Consider the following 15318-nt stretch of genomic DNA (forward strand, 5'->3'; position numbering starts at 1 on the left):
CCTAAAATAAATAAAATAAAATAAAAATATAAAATACTATAGTTTTTCCTGAAATGGAAAACTTGTCTTCCTTCATCAGCACTAATACAAGGGTCATTGCTGGGAGCCATTAGCCAAGTAGGTATGACAATTTCCTTGCCAGGGTACCCCCATGTTCCTTAGTGGAAGGACTTCTGGAAGGTGACCTTGCTCAAGGACCAGGGCGGATCCGTGTTTAGGGCGTTCCCGGGTTTAGGATAATCCAGGTTTAGGGTGTATCCTGCTGGGATTAGGGAGTATCCTGCTCCTTGAGTTTAGGGTGGTTCCATGTTTAAGGTTATTCCTGCTGGGAATAGGGTGTATCCTGCTGCCTGAGTTCCTCTTGAGTTCTCACGGGATTCAGACAGTATTTTTGGGAGACAGAAGCCCAGTGGAGGTGTGGATTTGGGCAGAGAATGTGGATTTCCCCAGAACGTGTTTGTAGAGGGCCGGTGTGAGATCGGGAATAAAGAATTACTGTTTGAATCTACAAAGCTGTGAGTGGCTCGTGATTTGTGCCCAGCCAGACTGCGGCAGGTCATGCCCTCCAGTAAGCCATGATGAAGCCCTAGTTGAAACTGCAAGTTCTGGTGTGATGGATATGGTCCCACCCTGCCTTGGATAGTTCTCCCTAATCTGTTAGTGTTCAGAATAGCCCCAGTTTATCATAAACTCTTCTAAAGAAGGGCCAGTTTCTTGGTTACCTTGGGACTCTAAATTCCTTGAGCACTATCAAGATCAGAGGAAGCCTGAAAACAATACTGGATAAACTGGAAATACAAAAATTAGATCATCCAAGTCGGAGAATGCATGTGGAAATTTAGGAGAAGCAGGAGGAAGAATGGTTGGCAAAGAGGGAAAGAGTGGTACTCATACCTGAGCCCTGGGTGACTGAGCTCTGCATCCTACTTTTTTGAGCCTCTAGGACTTTCTAGGCCTCTTGTGATGTGGGGAGATGGGTAAAGGGAAGGGTGTGGGATCCACATATTTGTTCCAGTTGATGTCGACCCTTTTCAGAAATAAATATTTTGTGAATTAGTAAAAATTGACCACCAAAGATGCTGAATCTGCCCTCTGACATCTAGAATATTCTGCTGCATCGCTAAGTTGTCCAAAGGACATATACTTCATAAAATAGTAGAAATCAGTAAAGCAAAACTCTCAGGGGTCTTTAGGGAATAATGTAAATCTCCCTTGCAGGCTTTTTTAAAATAAATTTCTTTTTCAGTAAAGAAGGCCTCATGGTGATAAGCATGCCCTTTATAGATGAAATGGGGAACCATGACCCTTGAATTTAGCTAGAAAATGATAATAAATTTTAAACTCTTGTATTATCAAAAAGATTTGATGTGCCTTTTAATAGCATAAAGAGGAAAAAATTATCAGCAGCCTAATTATCCCCACCATTGTTTTGCCTGCTATGCACATGCATCTTAGGAAAGAAAAAAGTTGGGGAGAGTCAGATCTTCTAGCCAGACTTTACCTTCTTTCAGGAACATACCAAAATCCAAGTAACGTGCTCTTTTATGAATTAAAAATAACACTAAACCTTTGATCAACACCTTTTCACAAGATGCTAAACATTTTGGGGGAAATGAAACATTCTTGCATCCACTTCCCAGGGATGCTCTTTTGGTTGGCTTACAAGATTTATTTTTGAAGCCTGAACTGCCTGCTAATTTCCCAATTACAAGCTCCTGGGATTGTCACATTAGCGGCACTTCCACTTCCTCCTCTAGAAAGCTCTCCTGCTCTCCCAGCACCTATGGTGACCTCCCTGTGACTGTTTCTTCACTCATCAGGATTCTGACCCAGGACCATGTTGGTCATTGGTCACCAGGCCCCTCTCCGGTACTGTGTGTCTGATTGTTTCAGTAAAGTAAAAGAAACAGCAACTAGAGCCCTTCCTGTGGCGTCTGCACAGCCCCACTCTGACTTACCCTTGACCTTTCTTCATTCACTCTAGTTCTACTCCTGAGCAATGTGGAGTTAAATAAAGCTCTTTCTAGCCAGCAGAGTATGAAGAAGGCTTTATCCTGGCCAGGACTACTGTCATTGCTTGCATTGACAATCTTGAAGATTTAAATAATTTTAACATAAAATATTATCATTTTTTAAAAGTATTCTTTTGCATTTCAATATTTCCATTTACTCCTCTTCTTTCTTATGGTGCTGAGGATGTATTTTCATCAGCTTTAATTTTTTTTTTACTTGTAGTTGACACAATGCTTCAATTTTTTTATTTTCATGTGATGCTGAGTATTGAACCCAGGGCCTCGCATATGCAAGGCTAGTCCTCTACCCCTGACCCACAACACTAGCTCTTAGTCAGCTTTTTCACTGCTGTGACCCAAAAACCTGACAAGGACAACATAGAGGAGAGGAAGTTTATTTGGGGCTCATGGTTCAGATGTCTCAGTATATAGAAGGCCAACTTCATTACCATGGGTCCAAGTTGAGGCAGAACATCATGGTGGAAAGTCATGGAGAAAGAACACAACTCAGGAAGCAGATAGAGAGCTCTGCTCACCCCAATGACCCATCTCCTCCAGCTACACCCTACTTGCCTATACTTATTACCCAGTCAATCATAACAGTGGATTAATTCACTAATCAGGTCACAACTATAATCATTTGCACTCTGAAAATGCTTTTGGGGAACACCAAAATATAGTTATATCCAAACTATAACAGTTGGAACCCAGAGCTTTGTACATACTAGGCAAAAGCTCTACTACTGAGTCTCTCTAGGTCTTCAACTTTTTTTTAAGCCAATAGCCTAAGGGTTATAATTACCCAACTCTTTTTATAATGGGGAGGTATATTTGTTTACATTAGAAATAAATTTTTAAAAATCATCCTTTTAATCTATGACTTCTTAAATAAGCCTATATATTTCAATTTATAATTAACATCACTAAATCAGTTATGCTAGATCTGGTAAGTCTACTGAATGTGTTGGTTGCCTCTTTTAAATTTAAGTAGATTCTTTAGCTTTAATATGTTTTTTCTTGGAGCTATAATACTAAGTAAATATAAAGGCCTTGGGGTGAGACGGCTGTTTTTATTTCAGACAGCAATTTAAGCTGAACAGTGAAATGGTTTTTGATGAGATACAAGACTTATAATTGTGCATTTGGTTTATGCATTTGGTTTTTTTTTCATAAATAAAAAGCATAAATTCCTTTAAAAGTTTTTGTCACAATATCAGTTATATGATGCTATATTCTTTTTTTTTAAAGAGAGAGAGAGAGAGAGAGAGAGAGAGAGAGAGAGAATTTTAATATCTATTTTTTAATTATCGGCAGGCACAACATCTTTGTTTGTATGTGGTGCTGAGGATCGGACCCAGGCCGCACGCATTCCAGGCGAGCCCGCTACCGCTTTAGCCACATTCCCAGCCCCGATGCTATATTCTTAAAGCATATCAGAAAAAAAAATTTAGTAGTTTTCTAAATAAAGGATCAGCAAAAAAAATTCAAGAGTAGGTATGTATTTTTTTCTATATTGCTATAGTAATGAAAAAATCTGGACCATTTAGAAATACTTCAAAGTATAAATGGATGCCCAGGAAAAATTGCCTTCATTGACAACTAAGTTAATTATGGTAGTTCTGTTATTCAAAGCCCCATTATTTGGCTGTAAAAAATCATTGCAGGTTAAAAATGGACCTACATTAGCTTCTCTATAGGTGTAGTATTTTACATATTTTAAAAAGGGCTTGATTCTTTCCAAATTCAGTGAATACAAATACTCTAAAAATATGTCTATTCAAAAATGGTTCTTCTGTGACATGAAATTTGAGTTGTTTATATTTTAGGTACTACAATATTTTTATTTCAGATTTTTTAAAACAACCTTATAAGAATTAGCATGACCAGAACAGAAACACATTTCATAAATTATGTTTATAAGAGAGTGTTAGATAATTTATGTCTTCATTTTCCATGCAGCTCTCTGGGAGGCCAGAGTATGGCTATCATGGAGCCCTTCGATTTTAACAGAGATCCTTTCTCTAAAATGAATTCAACACATGACTATATGGGTAATTTTGAACAAGTGGATCTTTCTCCAACCTGAAAGGCTGCCAGGACAGACAGTGAGTGAGAAAAAGAGGGTTTCAAAAGGAGTCACAGAGAACCACAAAACAACCATGAAGCACCACTGTATTGCCACAGTCCCCCCACAGAAGTGCATTGAGAGGTTGGGACATAGAAGAGGGAGGACACATCATTAGAATAAAATGGGACAATAGTTGGAAATGATTTTGTCATCAAATGGAACACCTGAAACTGTAGAAAGTCTGACTATATCTTTTGGAAGGAATTTTTAAAAGAATTATTACTGCTCTCTCACCCCATTCTTTTATAGAATTTCACTTAGCAGTGAAATATGAAATACAGATTAGAAATGTAAAATAGGAACTGCCATTGCAAACTTCGTATATCACATTTAATGAAAAAAGCCCTTTTAGATAAATATGACATTATACAAGTGTATAAATTATGATTAGTTATTCTAAATTTAGATATGACTATTTAATTGAATCTAAGATATTAGAATAAATTATTAAAGAGAGCTCAATCTTGCAGCCCTATGAAATCCTGATAAATGGAACACCTTCTGGATATTATCATAGCAACAATATTGCAAGAAATAGGGAGAATTTGATTGTGTGAATGACAATGGAAAGACTTTTATAGTTCTAATGAAAATTTTATAAAGAACAACAAATTAAAACATTATATTTGAATACTTCATACATTTTTTTGAATTTCAGCAAAAATTAAAAAAAAATTATAAATCTAAGCAAGTTACCACGGGAAATATGGTAAGGAGTAATTCTTGGGAATAAAGCAGGAACCCTATTATAATAACATGATTTATTTCTGGGTCTAGACCTTTGATCTAATGGTGCTTAAGTATTCTTTGTCAAATATAAAATTGATGCTAGACCTTGGAGTCAGGAAGAATACACAAGTGGGGATCTACTGGGAATATATTCCAAAGAGATGGAGTAATATCATAAAAGTTCTATATTTTAATGTGACTATCTTTTCATATTAATTAGGCTAAATTTAATGGAATATTATTAAATATAAAGTGAAGTATTAAGGCCAGAGATGACTCAAAATTCATTCATTCATTTTTAAACATTTTACATGTGCCCAGACAAGTGCATTTTGGAATAAAGAATTGTTTATAAGTAAGTTAAAAAGAAACCTATAACAAGAACCTGAAAGGGAAAATCATATGTTAAAATGAGTATTCATGAGAATTAGTTTAGTAGCAGAAGAATTTTAGTAGGAAGTGATTAAAATCAGGGAATACTTAGAAAACTACCAAAGTATTTTTAAGATTCAGGTGTCATGTGATAATATCCTGAAATTTTAATTAATGTGTTTGCTTTTCCACACATCCTTGTGCTTTTTCTTGCTCTGTTTACCTTGGGTCTTAAAGGAAATAAGGATGTTTAAGGAAAGGATGAAAACCATTTGATGCTAGTTTTTAAAGATATTAAACAGATTTTAAAACTTGTTAAGAACCAATAGTCAAGTCATGAAAGTTAAGGTTTTCAACATAAGAGTGGACATCATTAGCAAGAAAAAGAAATCATTTGTATAGAGACCAATGGTCATTTGGGAAATGTAGAAGTCTATGTTCGTAGCCAGGATATTTTTTTTTCTTTACTCAAGAAACAAGAGACAAAACACTGAGCAAAATAGCTTCTTTATTTGGGGGGAAGAGGAAAGGAGAAATAAAGAGAAGGATGGCAGAATAAGTTATACCCACATAACTTATGTGTGTGCCTATAGGTGGCCAGTGAGCAGAAGAGGACATTTCAGCCATGGATGTGATGAGGTGGAAGCCACACACCAAGGGACTAGCAATTATCATACTCTCACCTGAAACCAAGGTGGGAGGCTGCTGATGGCCTCAGATCTGTGCTTCACAAAGGCAACAGAATCACATGGAGGCCTTTTGAAAACACAAATTCTTGGCCCCCAAATTTTTGACTCAGTGGGTCTGGAGTAAAGTTCAAGAAATTGCATTTCTAAAAATTTCCCAAGTAGTACTGATGTTGCTAGTCCAGGACCTCATTTGGAAAATCATTATTCTAGGTGGAATGGTCTGATAATATGTACACACTGCTTGCCACCCCAACTACATATTTACCCAGGACATGGATGGCCCTGGGAGAGAAGGAAGAAGGAATACACCCTGATAGCTGGAGAAGTTACTCAAAAGAGACTGAGTTTACACCCCAAATGACTAAATCATCACTAGTTTAAGAGAAAGAGAGAATCTTGGTTTCCACATAAAATTTACTACCATCAGCAGAAATGGAGGCTTTGGGGCTAAACTCAGCTGAGTTCTAGAGAAGTAAATAAGTTTACCATTTACACACCTAAATTTCATTATGGTAAGAATTAGTACTCAGTCTTATTCACTACAAACATTGCACTGGAATTTAAATACAAGTTTAGCAATCCTGGCAAGAAAACATTCAAAAAGGATATTTTCATTCTCTGTTACAAGCTCTGTTAAATACACTTTTCTTCTTCTCTCTCTCTCTCTCTATTTTTTTAATGGATCATGAAAACCCATGATCTTGGTTTTATCTTGGTTATAAAGGACATTCTTGAAATAATTGGCAACTATGACTATATTTTATAGATTAGATATTATTATATAACCAAATTTGAGTGCTGATATTGTGGCTCAATGGTAGAGCAGTTGCCTAGCATATGTGAAACACTGGGTTCAATCCTCAGCACCACATAAAAAAGGAACAAAATAAAGGTATTGTGTCTAAGAAAAAAAAATTTAACCAAATTTGATTTTCTGATTTCAATCATTACACTATAGTTACATAATTTCTTGTTTTTAGGAAATACAAGTATTGTCATAAGGAGATATCATGTCTGCAACTTAGAAATTGTTGAGATAAAATTTTCTTTGGTATATACTTATATTTATATTTATCTAGAAAGACAGGAGGAGAAGAAAGGCAAACGTAGTAAAATGTTAACATTTAGGGAAGGTTTTCTAAAAATTCTTTTTAGTAATGTTACAAATCTTCTAATAAGGTGAAATTACCAAAATAGAATAAGAAAAATAAAAATTTAAAATTATATTAATAAGTAACATTACACTCCAATAAAATAAACCATAGACCTATATAAATACTATTAAGTAAATAAATGGAAAGTTGGATGAGGCACAGGGATATATGTAATAGTCTCAAATCATCTTCCTATAAAAATGCTAAATAATTACAAAAGGAAAAGGCAATATTACAGAAGAGAAACCCAGAAGGTACCACCTTTAGAGATCAATGTTAATATCATCAGTAATGGGATTCAAAGAGAAAGTCACAGAATCATTCCTGTGACACTCTTGCCAAATAACATGTAATCTGGTTCCAATCATAAAGAAATCAGAAAAAAAATCTGAGCCACATTTTGTAAGGATTCTTCCTTAAAATCTTTTGCTTTTTAATGTACCTGGAAGTAAGAGGTTTCTGTAGCCCCACGAGCACCATTCTGTTGTGCATCCTCTGGACGTCTATGGAGAACAGAGAAAATAGGAACTGCATCTGAGTGGACCTCCCTTCTGACCGCTTTGAGAAGGCAAAACATCTGTGTGCTTGGGAACACTGCTCCCATGTTCCTGTTTCTCCATCTAGTCCCTACAAGAGCAGACTTAGTGTCCCATTCACAACTTGCCCGGGAGCCTCATGTACCCATGAAAAATAACAATATTCAGTGGGGTGGGATCCTCTCCTTTCAAGGGTCCGGCGCTAAAAGTAAGAGCCCATTAGATGGCATTTATACTTACATATATTGTAGGGCACATCTCTTCAATTTAGCACTGGCATGGCCCAAAATTTGACTGTGCATCTTTGATTTTTGCATTTACTCTATACGAATAAGATCTACGCCAGTAATTTATAACTCTCACCAAGCAGAGCACACATTTACGAGATTTAGGTGAAACAAAGCTATTATGCACTCCCTAATGTCTCCACCTCTTGAAGTTAGCCATCCCTTGGCTGTGTGAACTTCCATCCCAGATAACTGAAAGAGGACCAGTGGCTTTCTCATAAGCGTAAGAATCCTGTCATGGGTACAGAGTATATGCACCTATATATGCAGTTTTATCTACACTTTTTCCCCCACTTACAGATGTGTTGTTGTGCACCTAACATTCTCTCCTCATCACACTTCATCCCAAGCACAAACAGAACATCTGTATACATTTTCAAAAGCACCATAATCTGTTCCTTTTACCTATTTTTTCCCTATTGCACATTGACGATGTGCTAGGTGATGTTTTAGTCCGTGAATACAGCCCGGACTAAAAAAAAATTGTAAGTTTACTGTTGTGATTTCTACAAAGTATGAATTTTTTTTTATCTATAGGAAGTTAGTGGATGAAGTTTCTAGCAAGAAGCAGTAAACAACATACTTCTATTCATCAGTATCAAACGTCAGGACTTCTAAGCCACAGAGATTCCCTTTATGGAAGCTATCTTTTGGAGGAGCCCAGCCTCCTGCATTGTCAGAACTCATGACCTTACTGTCTCAAGAGGTCTTTCTCTGAGGTAAGGTTTCCCTAAGTACAAGAGCCTGCCTAGAACTTTTCTCCATTCAGCTATGAAGAGAAAAATGGAAGGTTGATTTTCAAAAGAACAGAATAATTTAGCTTCTTTTATCTCATTTTAATACCAAAGACCCTATATTTTATAACTAAAAGTCCCATTTCAGTATTTTCTCAAACAAGAGTCAAGTGCCTTGAATAGGATTCATCAGAGGTTAAGAGAAGCCTATACAGACCAGCTTGCATCTTGATGGAAAATGGAATTTCCCACAGTTGTCAGTGTATTGAACCAGCAAAATGACCTATGTGGTGGCTGAATCCTGGTCAATTAGATCATGGTAGAAGAGACAGCTGATATTGTCCTGAGGTTAAAGGGAGGTAAAAACATACTGTTGTCCCTACAAGGCAGAATCAAATGTCTTTATGCGTTTTAAAAATAATACCATACAGAAACCAAAAAACATTTTTCCTGATCAATAGCTGTATAATGGATCTAAATTTATTTAGAAGGGATAGAGAGAGAGAGGAGGGAGGGAGGGAGGGAGGGAGAGAGAGAGAGAGAGAGAGAGAGAGAGAGAGAGAGAGAGAGAGAGAACACATCTGGGAAAGCAGCTGCAATTGAGTTCTTCCTGATTGTGTTTACAATAATTAGCTGTCTTTCTCCAAGGCCATCTATTTCCAGCCTTGGTCAAATAGATTAGTTAAATGCAGACATGATAGGAATACTATATCTGCACATTTCAAGTTTTTTTCAGAGGCATGAGTCTGTGCCATCCCCAATTTAATTTACTATTTAGGAAGGGAAGCAGTTCTGAGGGCTAAGAATCATCCCTTCCTAATAGCTCATAGATCAAAGGACCAGTATGGTATTTTGGCATTGGCTGTCTAGATTTGTTCACTATGCATTAAAAAAATGAGGAAATGACCTCTTTTTGTAAAATGCACACGCACATTGATCATTGATTATAGTCCCTTTGAGATATCTCTAGGAAGGCATAGAGTTTATGATTTCAGCAAGGATATGGGCACTTCCTCAAAAGTTTTCTTTTCTTCCAAGGAAACTGGCATGCTCTTCATCCTAGATGCTCTTGATCTGGCAATGGGATGAGAAGCCATGATTCTCTATTGTGGCAATAACAAATTATAATGATACCTAAAATATTTTAATTTATGGAAATCGGTAGCACTTCTATTTCAGTCTAATGGTCACTATTACCTATTTGCCAATACCAGTAAGCTCTGTGGTGTATGTAAGTCATACACCATTTTGATGACTGTTTTACCTGCGGTTCCCTTAGCAATCATGCCCATCTTGTTCCTGGCCTTCTTCCTAAGTGTCATCACTTGGCCTCTGTCACTCTCCAGATCCCATTATCCCACTGAATTTAGGAAGCCCATGTCAATGGAGTTACCTCCTCTATTCATTCTTGACCTCACTCAGGTATTTCCTTGGGGTCTTTCTGGTTATATAGTGAGGGAATTGGGAGCAGACCTCCCATTCTTGATACATCAGCATGAGATTTCTGTCTTTCTTTGTAGCTCTTCATTTACATGATACCATGGAAATTTCAGTACATCAGTTTTATTTAATCTTGTCTACCATGGAATCTAAGTTTCACTCTACTAACAAAATAACCCAGTGAGCCATGATGTCAGGTATCAAACACCTTGAATCCAGAATATCTGCAAAGTGCAATTATATTAATAAATGTGGTTTTATTTAATCTTTTCTTTTTGTCTCCCTGGTCTTTGACCCTTAAAATCCATTTCTAGCATCCCTTCCCAGGTTTCTGTCAATATAAGTTAGCAAAACCTTTCAATTCTTTCTTTGTGTAAATATTTCCCCCACAACCCCTGCAAACTCTGACTTCCCACACATTCTCCTGTGACTTGACCCTAGGAAAAGATCTGGAAGCAAAGCAAGGTAATGAGTGCATCTTGTCGAAAATCATAACCCCACACAGCATAAATGTCCCAAGTACAGACCCTCCAACTTCTTCTTGAAAGAAAGTTCCGTGGAATTCAGAAGTTCAAATCTGTCAGGATCCACCCCAGATGCCCCACTTTTCCCAATAAGTGTCTTAACTTTCCCATTCAATACCAAATGAGGCTATAAATGCAATGTGCTTTTAAAAAAAAAATCTTTATTCTTAAGTAAGAAAATAAGCTGCTTAGGTCTTCCTCATTTTCAAAGTCTGTTCCTTACATCCCCATTTAGTGCCAACTTACTTTTTCCAAGGGTCCCACCTGGAAAAATAACAGTTATTTAAGGTATTTCAGACAGGAGAAGATTCAGTGGAAGGTATTCTATACTTTTCTTGTTTCCAGAATGCCTGTTGAAGCAAGGGTCATGGAATATTTCTGTTAAATCTCAGGTTCATCACTAAATTACAGAGGAGCTGGGAATTTTCAAAGCTACAGAAAAGTATTTGCAGTGATCACTACCATCATGAGAACCAAAGGAAATTTACTAGGAAACACTTGGAGGTCATTGCAAAACCTCAAATGTGCTGAAGACTACCTTTCTACTCACCACTGGCATAGGAACAATAATATGGATTGTGCTTTCTTTTTTCCATTTTACAAATGCCTCTCATTTTCAAAACAGTCTGAAATACAGTTGGTGAGGGATTTTGAGAAATGCAATTTCCACGCTTCCAGCCACTGGGAACAGGGACAGTCAAGGTGAGGAAGTGATGCTGGCATACACAGACAGAACAGAGAGCTGGGTTAGGTGCTGACAGCCTGATGAACATTTCTGACATAGTCACTGAGTTTGATTTTTAAAAATAATTCAGCATAAAAAGAAACAATGATAGGTATTTACTCATTACATCTTTATTTATATGCTACAAAATTTGCATTTCAAACTAATGCAAAACAAGAGTCCCCAGAGTCTACAAACATTCATTCTGAGGTTGTTTTTTGCTAATATAAGTTTGTTGTAAGATAATAAATGTAGAATGATTCATATATTGACTTATTATGGTAATTAAAAAATATATATTGTAAATAACAAAAAGTAAGAATGGTGTAATATGAGCAAATAACTTTGAAATTTATTTATAAACTTTTAAAATATGAAAGCAACATAATAGAATAAAAATTAAATATTTCAATCTAAACAGAATAAGTCCTTCACATTCAAGATAAAACTTGTTTCTAATCAGTGAGATAAAGTATCTTTTGTGTGGATATAACCTGAAAGTGAATTAGTCAAGGTCTTTTACAATTTCATTTTTCCTTCCTACCTCTCTAGGGAAAATAAAGTTGAAATATTTGTTTTAATAATAAAATTAAATCACTTAATGATTCTTTCACAATTGCTAGTGTTTCTAACATATGGATGGCTCTTTTGCCAGTTTATAATCTATTAAACTCTATTACATTATCTAATATAGTACCTAGAAAGATAGGTACCAGATAAGTATTTGTTGAATCAATGAGTAAAAATGCAAACTGTACATTTTAAAGATTTTACAAGAAAATGCTAACTAGGCATGCTAATTTACTTAAATACAGAGCTAAAAAGCAAGAAGGAGACAGTTAATTTTAGCCTCCATGAGGCATTTCATTGTGGGAATTTGGGGAAATCATTTCAAATCTTGTGGCTTGTTTATTTTCATGATAATGAACTCTCTTGTCTCCTTCACAGAAATACACCTGAGAAAATTACTTTGGTTTGAGCTCTTTGGAGGAAACATGAGCTATGGAATTGCAATGTATAGAGTTGCAACATACATTGATAATGAGGCTAAATCTTTTAGTCATAAACAAACATGCTATTTATAAGTGGGATTTCACTGGTAACTAAGTCCAATTATATTATACTATATATATTATATATATACATATATATATATATATATATATATATATATTATAGTATGTACATATTATATACTATATATATTGTACTAAAAGGGAAGTTGAGACTATAACAAATTTCAAATGCACAGGCATTATTATGGTTTGGATCTGCAATGTCCTCCAAATGCCCATGTGTGGAGACCTTGATCCCTCGATGCAGCTAAGATTAAGATGCAGCTCGGGATTCCCTGCTTCAATCAGGGTACTTTTGGCTGAAAGTACATTAGCTTAAATATTGAAGGAGATTTATTAAGCCATTTGGCTAAAATAGAAGCATTGTCTTGCTTCTCTCTGACCCCTTTGTGTCTGCCTTCTGCTGTGAGTCTGCTTTGTCTTAAGGAAGGCATGAATGATGTGGCTTCACTGATATCACTAAACACTAGGCATTATTCAGGTCCACGGAAGAAAATACCTGACAGCACCAAGGTCTTAGGTCACATGTTCACCCATCCACATGGCTACAAGAAATACCATGCATGACCTCATTGGTGAAGGCTAGCGGAGTCCATTGCAAGTGGTGCTCCCAGCTAAGCCTCACAGCTACCACCTGGCTGAAAATAATCATTGTCTGATAATTCCCAGTCATGAGGGACTTTTCCTTTATAAATAAACAAGAAACTGTGCCCTAGCCTTCCTCAAAGATCTGAAGGATTCTGTCTTAGAAAAGCAGGTTACCTCCTGTTTTAAGAGGTCTCTTGTAACTGATCTTATTTCCTTACACACCTGGGGATGTGGAGCTCACATACATTCAAATTGGCTGAATAAGGCCTGGACCAGAGTTGTTTTCTCCAAAGTTTTATAATGTTTCTTTCAAAAGATTAGATCAACATGTCATATTGCATCCACAATTTAGAGCTCATCAAGATTTTAAATCAGTTTTATTTATGTGTGTCAAAGATTTAATGATTATCCTAAGCAATAAAATCTGTAGGTGATTTTTGCCTGATTCTGGTTACTTTGATATTTAGTCAACATATTGCTAAAGTCATGGCTGTGGCTGTTTGGAATTGCTCCTTGGATCATACTGACTACAGTTCAAGAAATCTACTTTATTTGGTTAAGATTTATTTGGTTTTAATTAATTAATTGATGTAAACAGGAACCTGAGATAGCTTCATATAAACAAAATTAATATGATGATTTCCAGTATGGAAATGTGGGCTTTTTTCTAAGAGTATCAGAAGCTTAAATATATATTCAAGTTTCTAGCTATAATTTTAATGATATAAAATATAATACTTGAACTATGCTTCAATCATACTTAATTGAAAATAAGGTGTTTCTTAAAATTGTAGGGCTCTTGTTTTTTAAAGCTGTGTTCTTTAATAAATGACCCTCTTAATTTTGGAAAAGCATTTTCTTTGAGAGGAAAACTGCTTTTTCTTAACATTTTTTTTTTGACACCCCAGATTTTGGTGGTCTGATTTCTCTGAACTTTTCTTATTCTTTATATTGGCTACAAGTTAGTATGAAAGCATATAATACTGAAAGAAAAGGGGAGGAAAAAAGTCCACTAGATCATTTCTAAGCTACAACTGAGCACAACAGAGATCAGAATGAGTTTAATGTAGGCAAATGTAATCAGCCACAGTATAAGAAAGTTTAATTTATTATATCCTCAGGAAGAAACAAAATCTAAATTTAAAGATCATTATAACTATAAGAGACATGATGAACAAATTAAAGCAAGCAAACAAACAAAACTCATTTTACAACAGTTTATTCCTTAGAAAACCAATATATTAAAATTTTTAACCACCAGTATTTTTCCCTTGAATGTTACACTGAGAATTATCTATGAAACTGAGCTCATTTAATCAATTATACTATTTTACACTCCACTTTTGCTTTCATTTATAGTATAATCAGTGAATTTTTACAAGTTGATCTATACATTCAACAACATTAAATTTATTCATTAATTAGCTCAATGTTTTTTCTCCATTGTCCCATACTTTGGCTTATTCATATGGTGACATCAGCAAAGAAAGAGCAATTAGTTTCTCATGGGATCAGAGACAACCTTATGCCTTCAATATTAATACTGATAACCCACCTGGTAGGCTGCAAATTTTCATTAATTCTATAAAGGATTCATTAGTAAACAGGTCCTTATATTAGAAATTCTGATGTTACTCATACCTGACCTTGTTTAGCTCTTACAAGAACCTTGGTGACCCAGCAGGTATTACCCCCATTTTATAGATTAGATGATTGAAGATTAAAAGATGTAAAAATTTCCCATGTTTACATGTACAACACAGGGCTAAGGTTAAAACCCAAGTATGCTTAATTACAAAATCCTTGTTCTTTCTATAACACTTTACAATTTCTTTCTAGTTATATTATTATTTTAAAGTAGATTATTGATTTTACTTTTCCAGTCTTAATTTATTCCTAGTCATATAATCAGGTTTTCATTCTGATCCAGAATAGATTTGTAGATTAACTAAAGTGAAGAAGATCTAAGTGGGAATGGGATTGTGTAATATTTCATTGATAATTATATATTAATTTGTTTTCATTTTAATGTCTCTGAAATCATCCCTGCCTTATATTTGATAATCAGCAGGTGTTTATAATTGTTTAATTGTGGTAGTTTAACCTTTATTTCTTAGTGACTTTTAAACTAATGGAGATTTTTCAGTTTATGGTTTCTTACACTAGACAAAATGTAGAATTAGTTCTTCAATGAAACTCAGTGATATTGGGAAAACCAGTCTAATCCTGACTCATACCCAGCTTCACTTCACAAGAAGAAAGATGCTCTATTTAAAAGAGGGTGTGGAGTTTGGGAGTTTCAGCTATTGAAATTCCCTTGCTCTA

This window comes from Callospermophilus lateralis, unplaced genomic scaffold (genome assembly GCF_048772815.1).
Source record: "Callospermophilus lateralis isolate mCalLat2 unplaced genomic scaffold, mCalLat2.hap1 Scaffold_84, whole genome shotgun sequence".
NCBI classification, from domain to species: Eukaryota; Metazoa; Chordata; class Mammalia; order Rodentia; family Sciuridae; genus Callospermophilus; species Callospermophilus lateralis.